Source organism: Rhipicephalus sanguineus, chromosome 7, assembly GCF_013339695.2.
Source record: "Rhipicephalus sanguineus isolate Rsan-2018 chromosome 7, BIME_Rsan_1.4, whole genome shotgun sequence".
In the NCBI taxonomy this organism is placed as follows: domain Eukaryota; kingdom Metazoa; phylum Arthropoda; class Arachnida; order Ixodida; family Ixodidae; genus Rhipicephalus; species Rhipicephalus sanguineus.
In genome coordinates, this window is record NC_051182.1 from 46202333 (window position 1) to 46225026 (window position 22694).

A 22694-nucleotide genomic window follows, 5' to 3' on the forward strand; every position below is an offset into this window, starting at 1 on the left:
TTTCACGAAAACCTCTAAACCGAGCTTGAAATACATTCAGGCACGTTGTTAATGAGAGCTAACAGACAATAACGCCAAGGAAAGTATAGGGGGTGTTATCTGTAGTATTTAGAATATAAATGTGAAGAAAGTAAAGTGGACGAAAAGATGACTTGCCGCCGGCAGGGACCGAACCTGCGACCTTCGAATTACGCGTCCGATGCTCTACCACTGAGCTACGGCGGCGGTCATCCTCCCGTCCACTTTTATGGGGTATATGTATGTGCATTTAAACCTTGGAGTGTTGGTTATTAGAAGCAACAGCGTAAATCCTCTGCATTACCGCTCATTTTTTACATCGTACTTCGAAATTAAATTGCAGTAGTGCGAAGCTCAAGTGAAGAATCTACTTGCCTGACGCATTTAGAACTTTTATTTAATTGTTCGAAAACGACGCCTCACCTTTTTCAATATTGGCGAAACAAAATGTCATTTCTGCTCGGCAGAGCTACATTATTTTTCCAGTAATTCCTCCACGCAAGAAGCCCTGCTGCTTCCGAATTGTTCCGTTCCAATCTAGATCTTTCACGAACTCCACCTTGTCGTCCGAGAGCAAGACTTTCAGATTACTACACGACAGCGGAAGATAACCTCAGGCTCTACGGGCAACGCCTCATTTTCCATTGGCTTACACATCCAGATACGAGGCATCTATTCTTGAAACGGCTCCGTCGTCTAGATTGGGAGCGCTTTCTGGCGTTGGGCCATCCGCGTTCGGCTGTGGCCACTCCCATGCGTCTATCAAGGCACGCGGATCCAAGTTCAGCTGCCTAGCAAGTTATCGTGTATTTTAGCTGCTAAGCAGGCAAACCTCCGCCTGTTCAAAGCAAGCTCCCATTTTCCTCAGAAATATTTCTGATTTATTAGAAGATAGGTAGGAGCACTCTGGTGGGAGTCTGGCCGAAACCACAGCCCCAGTAGCGAACCCTCCAACGGTAGAGTGCACTGAACTCTAGCAAAGGACGCCCCAATGCGGACGCCCGCGAGAGGCAGGTAAACGCTGTGCTCCTGCGCCACCTGTCGTATCCATGCACACTCGCCAGTGAATTCCTTGGCGCTGACGTGAGAGGGATGAACGAAATCCATGGTGGCTACGGAATCTCTAAGAACCCTGAAGCGCTTTCCATTCACCGTAAACTCTTTCATGAACGGCTTAAGTAGCTCTAAGTTCTCATTGTCGGCGCTGACACGCGAGAACGCAAGACGCTCATTTCGGCCACCTGAGGCAAGGTGCCCCGGGTCATCGTGCTATCGGCTTTTGCACTTCAAACAGCTAGTTCTTCTCATCTTTAAAAATGACTTTAGGTAGCGTCTGCGCACTTTCCGTCTTTCGCGTTACGGTTGCGTCTCAAAAGCTTTGGGGACGTATTCTCCACGCCTTGTTTCGGAAACGCCGTCATGCGTCCCCCCTTCACTTTCCTGCGATGCATGGCGCGACGCGTATGTTTTCGCGAGCTCGGCCGCTTTTTCAGCTGCAGTCGCGTCGGGCCTGTCGATGATCCATAAGTGGATTCGATTAGGAATCGTGTTGTAAGACTGCTCTAGGCAAAGGCAGTCGACAGCCTTCGCCATGTCTCCGTGAACTTCCGCACTCTTCAACCACTCAACGAAGTCGAACTTCCAAGTTGTATGCAATCTGAACGTACAAATCGTATTTCCACTTCTTGGCTTTGCGGAAACGCTGGCGAAACGCCTCTCGAGACAGGCGACACCTCCTAAGAAGAGTCTATTTTAAAACGTCGTAGCCCTCATGCTAGACCACGTTAAGTCTTCCCATCGCCTCCGCTATATGACACGGCCAAACGGTTAACAGGCGCTGGGGCCACGACGCTTTAGGGAACTTCATTATTTCGCATGTCTGTTCAGTGTTCAAGAGAAACATTCCAATGTTCCCTCCTACCTGGAAAGGCTGCATCAGATCCTTCATACGAAAATTTTCTTGTGCTTCTGCGACTGGAAGGTGCACTTCGACGCTAGCCGCCTTCGCTTTCTGCAGTTCCAGCTCTAAGCGCTTTAATTCGAGCTCAAGGGATAGTCTCGCTTTTAACACGAAATTGTTTTATGCCGGTTTCCACCAACACTTCAGTGATGTCTTTCCGTCACTGATATGACGGCCACGAAATGCACACGAGCAGATGGCAAAGAAGGGAGTTGAATCAACGGGAGTCGAACACACGACCTCTTGGTCCGCGACAACAATTGCCGGGCACGATATTCACTGCGCCGCTCTGACACATTCTGGAGGCTTTACAAAAGCGTATTCTATATATCTCACACTTTCTCTCACAGTGCTCTTGGCCGGCGGGGTGGGGTCACCGTCTGGAAGCGATAACGTGAAGTAAGCCTGGCCTCCGCGATGAACTCCTGCAACGCGTCGTTGCTACGCGTCCGTCCCATTCGGCGCGTTTCCAATGGGAGAAGTGGAATTTTGTCGACGCGTTAACACACCGCGAGGTGACGACCTGAGCTCAAGCTTCGCCCTAGCTCATAGCATCCATACATATTAAAATAGCTCTGCGATATGTGCCTGCCTCGCCTGGCTGTAACACCGCGTTCCCCGCTTACGTTGGCCCCGCGAAATGTCGCAGCCAGGTAGAGGCAACACACGATACTAGAACACGTGTACATTACAGGATCAAGCACAGTAATGGGCAAAATAGGCAGCGCACAACGTAAACTCGACACGTCTATAACATATGTTTTAACAAGATCACTTCTTTGTCCCTTAAATGTATTGATGGTGCGCAAACTCACTGACTGCCTGCCTTTTTATTAGGAACGCGCCTATTGTTTCCCTGTCTGTGCGGTTGCTTACTGTCCTTAGAAATGTGGTTTGGCTGCAGTATGGCACACAACCACAGCACTTGGAATGGTTTGCCAAATCCATGTGCATGTTGTTGCTGACCGCCAAGCGATGCTCTCTTGCACTATCTTTGAAGCACTGACCCGTTTGCTCGATGTATACCCTACCACAGCTTAGGGGAATATTGTAGATTACATTGCTGACACATTCGGTATGGCGCATAGCGCGCTTCTTGAAGCATACAGACGGCTGCGTATTCGACATTAAAGGGCAAATAATGACCAGTTTGCACGAAGCGGAGAAAACAATGCGCACGCTATATCTGACTGCAATGTTATTTATATTGCAACGTGCGTTTCTTATTACCACTTTAATTGTATTATGTTTTCGCCCATAAGACTGCCACCAACGCTCAGCGCAAACCGCGCCTCATTGTTCGAGAAGCTTCGCGAATATTGTAGATCGTGTTGCTAAGATTGAGCGCAGGCCGCGAGCAGCCTAGATTATTCCAGTGCTCGCGCGACCACCAGTGATAAGACTGGAATATTCGACGTCACATGTATAAATGCCGACGCACTTCACCACTTGTCAGTTCATCGACGGTCGGCGCTCTGTTCGTCGTGCCCTCGACGGCGCATGTCCGAAGATGGTTCGATGGGTTCGATCACGTAGTTGACTGGGGATGTGCGCTCGACGACCCGATAGGGGCCTTCGTATTTCGGCAGTAGTTTTGAAGAGGGGCCAGTTGCAGTGGTAGGGACCGAGAGCCATACGAGCGCTCCAGGGAGGAACGTAGACTCAGAAGTGGTGGTGCCACCGCGAATGCTCTTCTGCCGCTCTTGTTCCTGTGTTGTAAACGTCTTGGCAAGCTCGCGACACTCTTCCGCAAGCATGGCTGTGTCAGATATCGGCGCATACTCAGTTGAATCCGGCTTGTATGGGAGTATCGTGTCGATGGTGTGCGACGGGTGCCTTCCGTACAATAGGAAGATGGGTGAAAAACCAGTTGTGCTTTGAGGGGCGGTATTATAGGCGTAGGTGACGAAGAGCAGAATGCCATCCCATTTTGTGTGATCGGCGGCGACGTACATTGAGAGCATGTCGCCGAGCGTGCGGTTAAAGCGTTCGGTGAGCCCATTCGTCTGCGGGTGGTAAGCAGTAGTTTTGCGGTGAACAGCACGGCACTCTTTTAGAATGGCTTCGACGCCTTCCGACAAGAAGAAACGGGCTCGATCGCTGAGAAGCTCCTGGGGTGGACTGTGACGCAGCAAGAATCGCTGCAGCAGGAAGGAGGCAACGTCGCGTGCTGTAGCCGCTGGGAGGGCGGCGGTTTCGGCGTATCCCGTTAGATGGTCAACAGCGACGACGGCCCGGCGGTTACCAGCCGATGTCAGAGGAAGTGTTCCGTACAAGTCGATGCCCGCGCGCCTGAACGGACGGTTAGGGCAAGGTAATGGTTGTAGACCAGCGGGCGACACGTGCCTTGAAGGTTTTCGGCGTTGGCAATCGAGGCAGGAGCGAACGAACTTCTGCACATAGCGGTACATCCCTCGCCAGAAGTATCGTTGTCGAATGCGGTGGTAAGTTTTGAATACCCCAGAGTGCGCGCATTGTGGATCAGAGTGGAAGGACTCGCATATTTCAGAACGCAGACTACGGGGTATCACAAGTAGCCACTGGCGGCCATCGGCGTTGTAATTGCGTCGGTGCAGTAGGTCGTCACGAATGGCGAAATGGTGGGCTTGACGACGCAACGCGCGAGTGGTTGGTGCTGCCGACGGATCAGTGAGCAAGTCTATCAGCGAGGCGTTCCATTTATCCTTGCGCTGTTCGGTAGCGATGGTGTGAACGTCGATGGAAGAAACAACAATGTTACGTGACGAGCAGGGGGTATTGTCGTCAGGCAAGCGCGAGTGCGAGAGCGCGTCGGCGTCAGCGTGCTGGCGTCCGTTGCGGTACAGCACGCGGATATCGTAGTCCTGTAGGCGAAGTGCCCAGCGGGCGAGGCGGCCTGAGGGATCCTTCAATGACGACAACCAGCATAGTGCATGGTCGGTGATGACATCAAATGGGCGACCATACAAATATGGTCGGAACTTCGTAAGCACCCAGATGATCGCCAGGCATTCCTTTTCGGTGACGGTGTAATTGGTCTCGGCTTTAGTAAGCGTACGACTTGCATATGCCACGACATATTCAGGGAACCCTGGTTTGCGCTGCGCACGGACAGCGCCAAGGCCAACACCGCTGGCGTCTGTGTGTACCTCTGTAGGGGCCGTAGCGTCGTAGTGGCGTAGTATGGGAGGCGACGTCAACAAACGACGAAGCGTTGCGAAAGCGTCGTCGCACTCTCAAGACCACGAATGGAGGGGCCCGTTACTTCCGAGGAGCTTCGTCAGCGGCGATATGATAGTCGCGAAGTTTCGAATAAAGCGCCGAAAGTAGGAACACAGTCCTACGAAACTGCGCAGTTCTTTGACGGACATAGGTTTCGGGAACTCGGTCACGGCCCGAAGCTTGGCTGGATCGGAGAGAATTCCGTCCTTGGACACGACGTAGCCGAGTATTGTCAGCTGCCGTGCTGCAAATCGGCACTTCTTTAGATTCAGTTGCAGACCAGCGTTGCTCAAACGCGTCAACACATGCCGCAGGCGTTGAAGATGCGTGGAAAAGTCTGGAGCGAAAACGACGACGTCGTCAAGGTAGCACAAGCACGTGTGCCATTTCAGGTTGCGCAGAATTCGAAATGCCCACGAACTATAGGTGGCGCGCCGTGCTTTTCAAGATGGCGCCAGGAGGAGGGTCAACCCGTTTGTTAGCATATGTTCTAGCCACTGTAGCATATGAACAGATAATACGTGCGGACTTGCGGCCGTTGCCACTTTCACCGGATGAAGTCATGAGCTGTGCTGAATTGGATATGAGACTAAACTACTTTCCCAAACCATGGAAAGTACTAAGTACTCGCCACCTAATAATTTGCTGTGGTGTGAAAGGTTATATTTCAGCTACCTTACCGTGCATAACGATGCTTTGCGAAACCCTGTGCGTCCTACATAAAACTGCATGAACTAAAATTGACGTGCAGAACGGCACTCCAAGGTAGTACGTACCGAGCCAACGTTTATATACACGTTGTACCGAGCCTGCCTTACGGATTTGCCGCAGTAGTAGGCCGCCAGCAAGTAGCGCCATCGCTGCTCCACGGGACCGCACGTTTAACGTGGTGATGGTTTGCAAACACAATGCGCCGTCGTCATTATACAGTGCAGTCGGGAACGCGGAGTTACGTCTTCAACGGAACACAAGCATTTAACTTCCCATTCAGTAGCGCTTGTGTCACAACCATGCTGAGACTCCAGCCTTGTGCAATTCACTTCACTCGCATGTTGCAGGCTCGATCAGCACGATAGAAACACGAATATTGAAAAGAATGCACACGTATCCTGTTCGCAACGTCGAAGAAGTTAGCCGAGAGGCGTGGATTGTGGCTGTGACTGCACGTTCCAACGCTCTAACCATTTCGCTTCTCTGGTCGAGCTCGAGCGTGTTGGCGGCATGCGGCGCTCCATAATATCCATAATAATTGACACATGCAATGCACAAGAGGAACTATGCTTTTATTTTGATCTCGCTCAAGGATATTATTCATTAAATACAATAAAAGTGACTTACAAGCGTGAAAGAACATTAACGCATGAGGGGACGTGAAGTGCAACTCGCTCCTCGTGAGTTAGCAGCTGATCGTTCACCGTCGCTGTCACTCTCGGTGCCGTCACAGTCTTCTACGTCCAGTGGAAAATCCTCGTCGTCAAGATGGTTTCTTTCAACATCACTGCTGAAAGCAATCTGAAGAATTTCCTCCGCTGAACAACTTCGACCACTCTGCGTCACCACGTTTACAATTACAGAGACGTCTGGGCGCGGAGAACATTTCGCTCTCAGATCGGTCAACGAACAAATCGCTTGCAGTGTGCTGCCACCTATCAACAAACGTACAAAAACAAGCGGCGCAGCGCTGGCTATGAAACCGACACACTGGCGAAGGACGGCGTGGAAAGCGCTCGCTCCACGAAAGTATGACGAAAGGCGTGGAGCAGACGCGTCCTCGAATGATTGAAACGTCGCTCGCACGATTAGTAACAGCGCTTTGCTGACAAAGGATAGAGGCATATTTTAATGTATCGACATGAGATCGCTCAGTTTTACAAGAGTACATCGCGAGCCGGCGCGACCTCCCGCGTACAGTGTTATGGGATTCATGCACTAGAAGAAACACTGACCAATGCTATACACAAGTAAAACAGGGTGAGCTTCAACTGAATATGTCAGACGATAACATTTAACTAACCTACGTGGCTACAGAAAGCCTCGCGAAGCTGATAGTATGCGCACGCTGTGGGCTAGCATTGACAGCACGAGTCGCTACGTATTTTCACGAAAACTTCGCGTCTCGCAAGAACGAATCAGATTTCACGTGTCACGGAGGGCCCGGTTTGTTCACTGATGCAGGGAACATGCCAAGTCGTAGTGTTCCTTCCTTGCCAACGCGTTAACACTGAGATTAGCACAGCCGAACAAGGGAGCGACTGCGTAGTGCTGCCATTTTGTCGTCTACTAGCCCTCCTCAAGAGGACGCTCCTGAATTCCGCTTGGCGGCGCGACAGTCTATGGGCATTGCGAATGGTATCCATCATGCGCTCAAAGGTGGCGGGCACATTACACAGCCCAAACGACATGACGGTGAATTCGTAGAAGCCGTCGGGCGTGACAAAGGCGGTCTTCGGTCGAGCGTCATCAGACATAGGTACCTGCCAGTACCCTGAGCGCAAATCGATGGATGAAAAGAATTCTGCTCCTTGTAGGCTGTCAATCGCGTCGTCTATTCGCGGTAGTGGATACACGTCCTTACGAGTGATCTTGTTGAGTCGTCGGTAGTCCACACAGAACCGCACAGAACCGTCCTTCTTCGCAACAAGAACGACAGGAGACGCCCATGGGCTGTTAGATGGTCGAATAACATTGCGTCGAAGCATGTCATCGACTTGCTCGTTGATTACGCGGCGTTCAGTGGGAGATACGCGATATGGACGTTGCCGCAGTGGCGGTTGGGCGCCAGTGTCGATGCGATGCGTAACGGTGGACGTGCGGCCGAGAGAAGTTTGAGCGATATCGAAAGAAGCGCGAAATTCTTCCAAGAGACCCAGAAGCTGGGAACGCTGGACCGGTGTAAGGTTGTCAGCAATGGAAGATGCGAATACGTCATCTCGCGATGAACCAGACGTGGTAACAGCACTGAGCGTACTGGAGGCAGTACGTGTCATCTGGTTCGTCCATAACTTGTGCGTCTTCGAGGCCACCCTGCTGAGACATTCTCCGCGCACCAACGTAACACTGTACGGAGATGGGTTGATAACAAAAATTGGCGCGCTGCCCTGAGTGACTTGCACGGTCGCGAAAGGCACCAGCAAGCCTTTCCTCGTGCAAACACGGTCACATGGCGAGAGGAGTGCAACGGTGTCTGAGAGACTGGCGCAGTAGACGGACACCGCCGTTGACGAGTTTGCAGGCACTGTGGTGTCGTCTTTGACGAGTACCTTGCTCACAGACGATGGATTGTCTGCCGGCGTCCAATAAGAGAACGGTGAGAGCTCTATTTCAGCTGGTGCGCAATGAATCACAGCGTCGTGGTGGGAGAGAAAATCTCATCCTAGGATGACGTCGTGAGAGCATGCTGGAATTATGATCAATTCGACGGCGTACAGAGCATCGTTAATCATGACGCGGGCTGTGCACACCGCTGTAGGGTGAATACTTTGGGCGCTGGCTGTACGGAGCGAGAGCCCGGGAAGTGGCGTCGTCACTTTTCGCAGTAATCGGCTAAGTTTGGCGTCAATAACGGATACGGCGGCTCCAGTGTCGATGAGGGCAGATGCGCGAACACCGTCCACAAACACGTCTAACACGTTCGATGGGCTTCGCTGAGGGCTTTCGCAGTTCGATAGCGTCGCAGCCCTTGCCTCGTGGACTGCGACGACTAGTTTTCCTGATCACGTGGGACCGCACGGGGCCGCATCGGTGACAGTGATCGGCGTCGTGGTGACGGCGAACGGCGTGTAGATGGAGCTGGGCAAGACGACGGTGACGTAGGCGCCGGTGAATCGTAATACGGGTGGCCTGACTGGCTGGTGATGGTTGAGCCGACACGAGGCGACTGCATGCGATTGCAATAGCGGGCAACATGACCGGCGCATTCGCACGCGAAGCAGATCGGGCGGTTGTCAAAGTGCGCCATCGATTCGTCGGGGTAGGTGCCATTCATGACGCAGGACGCGGTGGACGAGGAGTCTGCTGATACGACTGCATGATGGGCTGCATCGGTGGCCTAGGTATGACGTCGGCAAACGCAGCCGGCACACTCGCTTCAAAGGCCTGAGGTCTGGCGACGGCTTCGGCGTAAGTAAGTGGGGCAGCCACAGGGATCGCTTGGGCACAGGGATCGCCACAGGGATCGCTACAGCACAGGGATCGCTACAACTTGCGCATAACTGAGCGGCGCAGGTGCCGGAGGGGGCTGGTGGTATTCCGGCATGACCTCCGCGATTTCCTGCTAAATAGCGCGGCGTAATGGAGGCAGCAGCGTGGTCGATGGCTGTTCAACATGCTGCGGGTGAGGGAAGGCCAGTAGGGAGAACTGCCGGGCAATTTCCTCGCACACAATTGACTTGATCTCGGCGAGCAAGGCGGAATGATCACAAATGGCCGACAAGCCAGCGAGATCGGCGTCGCGTGATGCAGGTCGACGGGTCAGCAACCGCTGCCGGCGCAGTTCCTCGTAGCTTTGGCAGAGCGTGATCACCTCGGCCACAGTAGGAGGGTTCTTGGCGAGCAGCATAGTGAAGGCATCGTCGTCGATGCCTTTCATAACGTTGCGGATCTTGTCAGACTCAGGCATAGCGGCGTCGGCTTTCTTGCACAAGTCCAGGACGTATTCTATGTAGCTCGTAAAGGATTCACCGGTCTGCTGAGCACGCTCACGTAAACGTTGTTGGGCTTGCAGTTTACGAAAGGCAGGGCGGCCAAACACGTCGATGATGGCGGTCTTGAAAGCAGACCACGTGGGGAAATCGGTGGCGTGGTTGTTGTACCACAGGCCCGCCACATCCGCGAGGTAGAAACCAAGTTGCTGAGTTTGCCTGCCTCGTCCCATTTATTGGGTACGCTCACACGCTCGTACATCTCAAGCCCGTCCTCAACGTCGGTCCCATCCGCGCCGGTGAAGATAGGGGGGTCGCGGATGCGGGGGACACCGGGGCAGGATGTCGTTGTTGGAGGAGGCGTTTTGCTGAGCAGCGTCTTGAGGCATGGTAGTTGGTAGGGCACGGGATCTTAGCTCCAGGGGCATCGAATGGGAACACAGCACTCTCCACCAATTTGTTGAGGTGTTTATTAGACGGCAGTCGGCGACGATGCTCAATGGCGACAGTCGAGCAAGAACACGATCTCAGAGCGCGAGCGGGAAGAGCCATAGAGGACGATCCACTAGAAGGCTATAGAGAGCTCAACCCATTACTCATCTCAAAGGCTTCGCTACACCTGACTTGATATTTGCCCAGTGTGCAGCCCACAATCACCACTGTAGAAAGTGGGGGAGCTCCGCCCCCCTAACTTTTCTTGGCAGGGGGGGGGGGCTAGCGCACCCTGGCAGACGGAGAACTCGCAAAAAAGATTGAACACTCTACACATCTGAGGCATATAGGTGGAAGAAAACCGCAGTAACAACATCACCACAAAAAATGGCGAACTGAACTAAGCCGCGCAAGGTTTGAAAAGCGAAACTGGACAATTCTAAAGACTAATCTGGTTGCTTCTAGGGTTTTTCTAGGCCTTAGCTAGGTGATACAGTTGTTTCTTGGTAGCTTCTAGGTTCCTGCTAGACTTAAGGTAGGTGATAGTATGTTGTTTCTACGTTGATTCTCAGCGCAGACAGGTTAGAGACAGGTTAGACTACATACAGACGCAGACACGACACAGATATCCGGACTCCAGAGAGAGAAACTCACGCTGAAATCAAGCATTCGCACCTCTCATAGCCCTACGGGCGTGTCGTCGTTGGTGTAGGCCTTGCGTTGCTTCCAGGTCTTCTCGCAACCGCCGTTGACTTTCCCGTTCCCTGGTATTCTTGTTGTACGTACTCGGGGTCTTCGGCTCGCCGCCATCGCTTCGCAACCATTTGTTGTTCACCTAACTGTTGTCTTCGTAATTTTAGATGCGAAGCATTTTAAGGCGGGAGCTTTGTCCATCCCGTGGTGTTTACGCCCCTACTGCGCAAGCGCGTCCTCTCCCCCTCTCTCTCCTCTCCTACGTTCCCATCCTCTCGCGCACCTCAATTTCTTCTGCGCAATGTCGCACCCTCTCCTAAGCCGCGCCCCCCCCCCTCTCGCGCGCCTCATTCTCTCCTGCGACGAGTAGGCAGCAGCGACACCTCCGGCATCTTCATGTGGCACGAGCGACCGATCGCCGCTTATGCTTCTGTGGCTCTAGAGGCGAGCCGCTCGTGCTCTCCCTCCCACGCTCATCGAGTGCCATGACGAGACCAAGGCATGGACTGCAGTGAGGCAGATACACAAAACCTTGCGACTTTGTGGGAGTCGAATACCTCGGACGCCGGCAGTTCCACGCAGCGGGAGCTGGATGGAGACTGGAAGACAGCGCTGATTCTACCCCAGAGAAAGGCACAGTCTCAAGGATGCAAGAAAACAATTATGCCATCTCCTGCTCAAGCGAACCATCTTCCCGCTGCTTGGCATCCACACATGGTTCCCTTTAGCGGGAGATTGTGTAATTTTTTAGTGGACCAGTGGTGAGTAGTGGGATTTGTCCAATTTCTGTGGCACATACCCGTTTATGATTATATTTTTTGGTTCGATGGGCAAGCAACGATTTGCTAAAGAGCTTCGCTGTTCACATGAAGACAGTCTACAACTGAAGCCGTCCGGCTAATCAGAAGAATAGCCAAGAAGAACCGACAGGTTAAGGAAAAAGATTTACTCAAACTAATAAAAGAATTTGTATTCAGGAAAATTTGATATGATGCACGGAGCATGAATCAACACCAGGGTAAGCACAGGTAATTTACGGATAAAATATGCTAGCCTACAAAGAATTCGTCGAACTCACCATCAACACTTCCATAGAGAATCTATTACAGTTAGGAATACACCTCGCCCGAGCCCGTCGAGCTCATCCTTGCAATAACATAGTGTGATTATTTTCGGGGAAGTACTTCTAGGCAGTTCGCGCAGGCGTGCGCAAATGGGGGGCAGGGAGGCGCCCTCCCCGCTAGTCACCTAAAAGGGGCGCGGGGGGGCCGCAAAGTCTGCCCCATACATTGATTTAACAGGGAGGGGGGCGCTGCGATAACGCTTCGCCCGCCTTCGCCCCCCCCCCCCTGAAGGGGAACCCTGCGCACGCTTATGGCTGTTCGTAACGTAACTCTTAGGGCAATTTAAATGAAAAGAGGACAATAGTAACATCGCTTGATGAACGGAGCGTCATTTCTGAATCCAGAGTAGCAAGCTAGAAAGACTCGGCGTTAGAGGTATTTCTAACATACTCTAATTATATCACTCGACAGCACGATTGTGTTTGCATAAAAAAATGCGATGTAAATAAGCAGACCCGCTTATAAACATGGACGCACAATAAGGAAGAGAAGCAGACAGCTCAAACGCCATGCTTAACCCATTCAAAATTGGTAAATTTGCTGCGGTTCTAAATATGTTCATTGCTCTACTCTCGCTGAGGACCACTCGTTTCAATATTAAAGGAAAGATGTGACGTGCGCAGTAAGAATTACATGTAACTTATGTGTCGCAATTGCACGGACTTTTCCGGCATAAAATATACTTGATAAATATATGTTAAGAAGACTCATATTATGCCATTGGCAAGCACTCTCCGTAATATCTTCTAATATTATTCAGTACATGGAAGGATTGGACATTTTAGCGTAGAGGCAAAGTACATACGAGGCATTTTTGCCTCAGAAGACGGAGCCAGTTTCTTGAGAAACGGCATTTGATGCTGGCACTTACCCGCACATCCCGAATAACTTTACGGATGAAAATTTCTGGAATTATGTTTCATACAATATATAGATGAAAAGGCCAGATATAAATTGATTGGCCGGGGAACATGGGAATACTGATTAGCGTAGAAAACCTCAACGACCAAATATTTCCAGATGACAGAGTGCTCTTCAGCAATGATGGAGACGGATCACAAAAAATGATTGATACATGAAACCGAGAACATCTTAAAGTAGGGCTAAATTAATGGGCAGAAGACGAGCTGAATGATCAGAGCGTAGCGATAAAGAAAGATGGTTGATCCCTCCGTCATAGGAATCTGAATAACACGAAAGTAAAGCGTGCCCTTACAGAAGTAACTGAATGTTTACTGTACATTGATATAAGAGAGTTTGCACAATGTATAGTGATGTCTGGCAGCTATAGCACCGTTTAACGTGGATGCACCCACTTTGATGATTGGTGGTACACCTCCATCCCGACAACTAACGCCCATGGTAACTGATTAAACAAGCCCTTGTGGTAGCTGTAGTAGTCAACAGTGAAAGCGTAATCAAAGAACGAGGTGTGATAGCCAGAACAGCGTCGCATATTGGACGCAGATCTTGGTCGCCATCCCGCGGCATGTTAAAAATGTGATTGAACACCGCGGCAGGACTAGAGGGAAACGCAAAGTGCGTCGTGCCACCCAAGTAGCCCGGCCGCGATTCTTCTCGGAGTGAGCGCGTGAGCGGGGAACGCGGTGTTGACAAAATTGAACTTCTATTGAAAACGCGCCGAATGGGACGGACGTTCAACGCGTTGCAGGTGCTAATCGCGGAGGCCATAGTAATGACGAATGACTTTGCCTTGCCACTCCCAGAGGGCAACACCACTCCTCCGACCGGGAGAGTGGTAGATATAAAAGGCGCGTTTGTAAAGCCTGTAGAGCCTGTGACCGTGGTGCAGTGGATAGCGTGCCCGGCTTTTATTGTTGCAGACCGAGCGGTCGTGGGTTCGGTGACGGAACCGTTTTTCTTTGCCATCTGATCGTGTACCTCTTTTCGACGTCATTTCCGTGACGGAAGTACGTCATTGAAGTCTTGGTGGACCCCGGCATAAAGCACTTTTGTGTTAAAAAGTTTATGATCGGCAATCAACCCTTGCAGTAGGCGCAAAAGCACGTATAGGTAGGTATATCCATTGACAGAAAAGAACCCCGCAAGACAAGCGTTACCACATCTACAGTGTACTAGAAGCGGCAGTGAAGCCAGCGGCAGCCTCCGCGTTACTCCGGCGGCGTTGCCAGCAGCGGCGGCGCTGCGATCGACCAATCTTGAAGAGGAGCACGCGAAACGTAGCATCCACTGCGACGCTCGCATGTGCTTGGCGCGCGGTGTGCCTGTGGTTCAGATGATTGCGCGTAAGCACTTCGCTTATTTAGCCTGTATTATCTGCTAAGGACCAGAAACTACAAGACAGACTGGTTTCCTCACAAATTCAAACGCAGTTTGGGAAAGTACTCGCCGCTTGAATAGAGCCACGCTCTCGAAAACACGGACATTTCTCATCGCAGTTGAGTCCTATTAGAACATTTTCAACCGTTTCGGCAATCAGGATCGAGTGTGTTTAGCTTACAGAACTTGAAAGCGCAGACGAATCTCTGATAGAGAGCGAGTACATTTGGCTCTTGGGTAATTGCAATAGAGAAGCCGTGTGAGAGGTTATTTAAACGTAGGTAGTCACCGCAACTATGAAAATAAGTTTAAACTAAACAGTTACGTGGTGCGCTCGTTCGCTTTGCAACCCCTTTCTAAAGCATACTATGCAAGGCCTGAAAAAAAAAATGAAACAAAAATGATTGCTCAAATGAACGTCACACAGAATCAGTTGGACACGTTGCCGAAACAGCTATAATAAAACATTCGTGCACGATTTTGAACAGTTATATATGCCCACAGCAACAATTTATTTTGAAAAGGACACTGAAATTCACGTATAGAAATCATGCCCCAAACTCAAGGCAAGCAAGCTGAAAAAGATGACTAGCACAGCACTGATGCAGAAAGCCAAGTGGAAACTTCCTTAAACTGGCAAAGCAGCTGATTGTATTTATAGTACAGTGTACTATTTATAGTGACCGTGCACGCTTCGGCGAGCATGTTAAACGAGCTACTGCATTTCACTAAATGGACACAGGTCATGGTCTCTGTAATCTGTGATTTAATATGTGACAATGCATCACAGAATACGAGAACACACACATGAGACACTAAGGCGGGGAGCATTGATATATGACATTGTTTTTCACACTAATGCAACGAGAGCATTACCCTAGTAATGGGTAGAAAAACAACCGAGTTACTGTACAAAAGGGAATTCCGCTTGCTTTGATTCAGCAAATCCTGACAGCTGGCAAGGTTAAGCTCAGAAAATAAATAACAGCAGGTGAGGAAGGCAAAAGTATAATGTGTGTTGAGAGAGTTGCCATGCACAGTTTAGCCTGCTTAGTTTGAGGTGCTTGGCAGAATTACCTTTCCTCAGAAGATTGGACTTATTCTCGCCTTTCGCAAAAAGTACAGTCGCATAGTAACGTAAAACCCAACAATGCGTGCTGTTGGGCTCTTATAGCGTGAATATCGCAGCCGACCTGCAATGGGGAAGCATGATGGATCATGTGCAACACATCCTTAACACTCTCGCTATGAAGTTTGCGTCCACTGAATAACGCTCAATAGCAAATAACGTTCCAAACGCTTCTTCGCTCTGGGTCTGCGGACGCTTTAAACAACGAAAGCTTCGCCGTTTCTTTGCTTCGAGACTACCCTGTGCTGCATCCAGAAGCGAAGCAATGGTTCAAGCGTTGTTCTTTAGAAGATATTCGCATGTTATAACATCACACATTGAGAGAAAAGCGGGAGAATCACTTCCAAACAAGCGCGTTCCAGCCAAGGAACCAGCAACACGAGTCACCCGCCTTCAAGATTGAGCGACTGCAGCGCCGCCGCTACGTTCGCCAGCGGCGGCGTCAGCTGCCCCTATGGGTCGATGCCTCCGCCCGCTTCACTGCCATTTCTAGCACACTGTACTAGAGCGACGACATTTCCGCCGTCGCGCAACGCGCGCCCATGACAACGGCCAGTCGCCCGACTATGGCCAGTCTGGATCGCACGACTTGCCCCGAAAGATCCGTGCGTGCGTCGTCTGAAGCGTCTTCCCGTCGGCCCCTCCGCTCGCCGCAGGTCCTACTGGATTCCGTTCAACTACACACAACCGCTGGGCTCTCGCGCAAGCAGGTGTGACGATAACTCCATTTTCCGTTGCATGCTATCGTACAACCCCGGATAAATATTACGCATGTCGTGGAAATGCGAAGTGGACTCGTGTTTTCCGTGGCCATAAAAATGTTCTACATATCTCGTTTCACGCGGCCGGCTCATTATTTCCCATTGATAATCGTGCAAATTGAATGCAGCATACTTTCCTTCAACAAAAAGTGGTTCTTTCTTGCCAACTGAGTGCGACTCTTTTTCAAAAATTGTTAGTTGGGCATTTTGTAGACTCTCTGCAAGTGAAAAATACTCCCTAGGCCCCCTTGGCCATGGATCTTTGCAGAAAAAAGGAGGCGCTCACTCCGGAAGAGGGGCTGCCCGCAAGTCGGAGCGCTGGTCGCCAGAATTTCGGCTGTTCGCCTTGGCTGGAATGTGCAACTTGTGCGTTAACGCAAGCGACTACATGCATTGCATTGCCGCTGTTATTACAGTGCTTGAAACTTTGATCATAGCACGTAGAGGACGCTGGCCTTGTCTTGGGGAAGTCGCCCCTCGGTCAGCTGACGATGAACGCGTAATGCCATCTTTCAACCGTTTATACTCTCGTTCTCCGTGCTCTTAGAATTCCTTGCTTTTATCTCGTTTCCTCGTGCTTATTATGCTTTAAATGCCTGCCGCGTTATTCGAGCCTTTTTAAGCGGAGCTCGTTATATACAGATTGAGGTGGCAGCGTCGTCCGCGAAAGAAATCGAAGCCCATTTCTTAAACAACGACGATTGAACGTGAAGCTTTCTTCCATGCAATTGAAATCAGTCAAACTCCAAAGCCAACGACCACGCAAAGAATCCAAGAAATGCTGACCTACCCGATTTGGTGCATATATTTGATTTGATTGATTGTTTTTGATTGTATTTTCTCAACGTAAAAGTCGAATGAAGAGGCGTTTCTTTAAGTAGCATATCGCTTATTTTATATTACGTAGTCGTTGATTACACACACAAAAAAATCAAGGATGACTACACACTTGCACAGCATCGTTTTGTGATCGCTGTCGTAGGCTACGAGAGGCTTGCTATCGTAACGTGACGCAGCCTATTTGCAAACGTGAAATAGATGCAAAAATGGTGGGTCTTCGTAGCGCTAGTCATAGGTTCGATTTCCGTTAAGGAAAGTTTTTCTATTACCTTTTTTTTCTTTCACCATCACATGACATAGACTTTGCTGACGTACTTCCGTGAGGGAAATACGTCATGAAATTCTTGTTGGACCCCGGCATAAAACATTTTTGTGTTAAAAAATGAGCTTTTAAATTCCTGACATCCCGCACGGGCATTTCAACGCGAAATTTTAAAATGAAACACCTTCAGTTTCGACTCAAATATTAAACCTTTTGTCGTCAAAATAACGACATTAGAGCTTCTAGAGTAAGAATTATGAATCGAAACCGATTCGTTGTTTCTTGTTGGTGTCCCTTTAAAGTAGTATACATCAGCGAAAATTGTGTACGAGGTGAGCGGCTGAGCAAAAAACAGATGTAGCCATCGCGAAATATAGGCTGTATTGTAGCATGCACACTTGAATAATATATGATTGTTTTGTGTAATAAAGCAATGTAAACTAAAAAAATTCTAACATGGCCTTGCATTCACTAAAACTACGCGAAGGTGAGGCCATATTTTCCCCGATGCCGAGATATATCGACGGTTTATTTGCGCGTTTATTAACGGCTCCTTAAGGCTTTTCAGCGTAACAACAAAAATTTCCATGGGACACCAACCCCTCTCTCAAATTTTTCACGATGGACCCACGACCTCTGGTCGATATATTGAGTGAGGTTGGAAGCGAGCCAAGCTTTGTAGCAATTATAACCCGAGACAACGTGTTTCGGACACGTATGTGTCACCTGGAATACACAACATCATCCCACCGTCTAGCAGGTCCGAACCTGCAGAACGCAAAAGCCAATGGATTTGATTGGATCACATGCCCTCTGGAAAACCGTTTCCAATGAACCAATTTGCGACCACCACCTCGCCAGAGTCGTGCAATGTGCGCTGGTCTCGCGGTCACAGCGCTTGTTATCTTATTAATGGTCAGAATGCTATATGTATCTCAGAGATTTTTGCAGCAAAACTGTCTATGTCGACCCTCGGCAGTTGACAACTTTGGCGTAACGCTGGTCACGTCACCTGCAGAGCGAGAGTGAAGTTCAGCAGAAAGATGGAGCGCGTTGAGCCTCGCAGATGTGTGTCTGGCGTAAAGGGGAAAAAGCTGCGCCACACCGATAGGAGCGATAGTGAGGCTTTGCGAAAAGGGGATACGCTTACACTCCCGAACCGAGCGCCGTGGCTTAATTGAATTTAACGGCATCTATACAGTTCTACCTATTTCGTAATCAGCAAGTACATTGTCCGCTGAGGAGACCGGAGACGAACATACCAACTTTCAGGAAAATTCGTCGAGCCAATGCAGCCAAAACGAAAAAAATGATGGCTGATCCCTCGTTCATAGGAATCGGTATAACACGAAAGCGAAACGTGTCGTCACAGAAGTAGTTTATTGTTTATAGTGCATTGGTACATGAGAGCTTGTACAATGCCTACTGTTGTTTGGCAGCTATAGCATCACTTGATGTGGACGCTTCGCACTCACGTTGACGCCTAGTGGCACATCTCTGTCCCTACGACAAACGCCCATTATCAAGATTTCACCCTTTCGGTAGGTGACCTTCTCGACATATACCTGGACACCGCATATGATGAATCCAGCACAGCGATGGCAACAACAAGCACATACTAAACACAAATGTTCGGTATGCACTCCTTCAAAGTGTCGTGAAATGCGAAGATAACGCTACGCGCGTCTTGGCTTCCCTGTAGGGTTGTCTTGGCTGACTGAGGGTTGAATCGCGCAAACGATTCAACCCTCAAGAACTGTTACTTCTCAACTGTTACTTCTCACAGCGCGAGCGGGGAACGCTGTGCGACAGCCAAGCAAGCGGCTTAGAGCTATTTTTTTATATGGATGGATACTATAAGCGAGGCTTGCGCTAAAATCCCAACCTCACGGTGTGGTAAAGCGTTGACGAAATTAAACTTGTGTTGGAAACGTGCCGAATGGGAGGGTCGTTGAAACGGCGCGTTTTCTTTCTTTTCTTTCGAGCCTGATGGCATATATGTCAACACCCCGTTATAAAGGGGACGCTCTTACCATCTATCCATCCATGAGCACTGTGAGAGGCAAGTGTGAAAGATGAAATTATCGTCCATCTCGCCTCTGTAATGTGTGAGCTCAGTGAGCTAAACGCCCGCCAGCCATCGTGGTGGACCAAGAGGTCATGGGTTCGACTCCCGTTAAGGGAATTTCTTCTTATCGCTCTTTCTTGTTCACCGCCACGTGGCATTCACTTTGCTGTCGTACTTCCGTGGGGGAAATACGTCATGAAAGTCTTGTTACACCCCGGCATAAAACACTTTTGTGTTAAAAAATGAGCTTTGAAATTCCTGACATCCCGCACGGGCATTTCAACGCGAAATTTTCAAATGAAACGCCTTCCGTTTCTCCTCAAATATTGAACCTATTGTCGTCAAAATAACGACATTAGAGTTCCCAGAGTAACAATTATGAATCTGAAGCGATTCATTATTTCTCGTTATTGTGCAAAATAATATACATCAGCGAAAATGATGTACGAGGTGAGTGGCTGCGCAAAAAACAGATGTAACCATTGCGAAATATAGGCTGTATCGTAGCATGCAGTCTTGAACAATACATAATTATTGTTTTGTGTGTTAAGCTGTCTTTTGGACAGCACTCGGCGACAATGACCTATGGCGACAGTCAAGGCAAAAGCACGGGCTCCGAGCGTGAGCGGTGTTTAGAAGAGGACGACCCACTAGGAGCCGCTGGAGAGCGCAACCGTTAAACAGTACCAATTGATACGCCACAATTACCCCGGGTACGTAAAGGGGAGCAGTCCGGCGACCTAACAGCACGTCACTATAAGTGGGTCATAGTAGGCCTTGAGGCGCTCCACGTTGACTATGTCGCGCCCTCGACGGCGCATGTCCGAAGCTGGTTCGACGGGTTCGATCAGGTAGTTGACCGGGGATGTTCGCTCGACGACCCGCTAGGGGCCTTCGTATTTTGGCAGTAGTTTTGACGAGAGACCAGTTGCAGTGGTAGGGACCGAGAGCCATACGAGCGCTCCGGGGAGGAACGTGGACTCAGAAGTGGTGGTGCCACCGCGAAGGCTCTTCTGCCGCTCTTGTTCGTGCGTTGTAAAGGACTTTGCAAGCTCGCGACACTCTTCAGCTAGCCTGGCTGTGTCAGAAATTGGCGCACGATCAGATGGATCCGGCTTGTAGGGTAGTATCGTGTCAATGGTGTGCGACGGGTACAGGAAGAAGGTTGAAAAACCAGTAGTGCTTTGAGGGGCGGTATTATAGGCGTATGTGACGAAGGGCAGAATGGCATCCCAATTTGTGTGATCGGCGGCAACGTACATTCAGAGCATGTCACCGAGCGTGCGGTTAAAGCGTGCGGTTAGGCCAATCGTCTGCGGGTGGTAAGCAGTAGTTTTGCGGTGAACAGCATGGCACTCTTTGAGAATGGCTTCGACGACTTCCGACAAGAAGACACGGCCTCGATCGCTGAGAAGCTCCTGGGGTGGACCGTGACGCAGCATGAATCGGTGTAGAAGGAAGGAGGCAACATCGCGCGCTGTAGCCGCTGGGAGGGCTGCGGTTTCGGCGTATCGCGTTAGATGGTCGACAGCGAGGATGGCCCAACGGTTACCAGCCGAAGTCAGAGGAAGTGCTCCATACAAATCGATGCCCACGCGCCCAAACGGACGGTTAGGGCAAGGTAATGGTTGTAGACCGACCGGTGACACGTGCGTTGAAGGTTTTCGGCGTTGGCAGTCGAGGCAGGAGCGGACGAATTTCTGCACGTAGCGGTACATCCCTCGCCAGAAGTATCGTTGTCGAATGCGCTGGTAAGTTTTGGATACCCCACAGTGCGCGTATTGCGGATCAGAGTGGAAGGACTCGCATATTTCAGCACGCAGACTTTGGGGTATAACAAGTAGCCACTGGCGGCCGTCGGCGTTGTAATTGCGTCGGTACAGTAGGTCGTCACGAACGGCAAAATGGTGGGCTTGACGACGCAAGGCGCGAGTGGTTGGTACTGCCGACGGATCAGTGAGCAAGTCTATCAGCGAGGCGATCCATTTATCCTTGCGCTGCTCGGTAGTGATGGTGTTAACATCGATAGAAGAAAGAGCAATGTGAGATACTATGCAGGAGGCATTGTCGTCAGGCAAGGGGGAGCGCGAGAGGGCGTCGGCGTCCGCATGCTGGCGTCCGTTGCGGTACAGCACGCGGATGTCGTAGTCTTGCAGGCGAAGTGCCTAGCGGGCGAGACGGCCTGAGGGATCCTTCAATGACGACAGCCAGCATAGTGCATGATGATCGGTGACGACATCAAATGGGCGACCATACAGATAAGGTCTCGGCTCTAGTAAGCGTACGACTTGCGTATGCTACGACATATTCGGGGAACCCTGGTTTGCGCTGCGCAAGAACAGCGCCGAGGCCTACACCGCTCGCGTCCGTGTGCATCTCCGTTGGGGCAGTAGGGTCGTAGTGACGTAGTATGGGAGGAGACGTCAATAAACGACGGAGCTTGGCGAACGCGTCGTCGCATTCAGACGACCACGAATGTAGGGGCCCGTTACTCCCAAGGAGCTTCGTCAGAGGCGATATGATGGTGGCAAAGTTGCGTATGAAACGTCGAAAGTATGAGCACAGTCCGACGAAACTGCGCAGTTCTTTGACGGACGTAGGTTACGGGAACTCGGTCACGGCCCGAAGCTTGGCTGGATCGGGGAGAATTCCGTCCTTGGACACGACGTAGCCTAGGATTGTCAGCTGCCGTGCTGCAAATCGGCACTTCTTCAGATTCAGTTGGAGACCGGCGTTGCTCAAACGCGTCAGAACATGCCGCAGACGTTGAAGATGCGTGGAGAAGTCCGGAGCGAAAACGACGACGTCGTCCAGGTAACACAAGCACGTGTGCCATTTCAAGTAGCGCAGAACGGTGTCCATCATGCGCTCGAAGGTCGCGGGCGCATTGCACAGACCAAACGGCATGACGTTGAACTCGTACAAGCCGTCGGGCGTGACAAAGGCAGTCTTCGGTCGAGCATCATCAGCCATGGGTACTTGCCAGTACCCCGAGCGCAAATCGAGAGATGAAAAGTATTCTGCTTCTTGGAGGCTGCTAATCGCGTCGTCGATTCGCGGCAGCGGATAAACATCCTTCCGAGTGATCTTGTTGAGCCTTCTGTAGTCAACACAGAACCGTCTTTCTTGGCAACGAGAACAACAGGAGAAGCCCATGGGCTGTCCGAGGGTCGAATAACGTCGCGTCGAAGCATATCGTCGAGTTGCTCATTAATTACCCGACGTTCTGTGGGAGACACGCGATATGGACGTTGCCGCAGTGGTG

The 22694-nt window shown here is 50.6% G+C and overlaps 1 non-coding gene across 1 annotated transcript; it reads right to left on the reverse strand.

Annotated features, from left to right (window-relative positions):
* Positions 1-153: 153 nt before the first annotated feature.
* On the reverse strand, positions 154-225 carry Trnat-cgu (transfer RNA threonine (anticodon CGU)). Its single transcript has one exon. It is a non-coding gene; the product is annotated as a tRNA-Thr (tRNA).
* Positions 226-22694: the final 22469 nt, after the last annotated feature.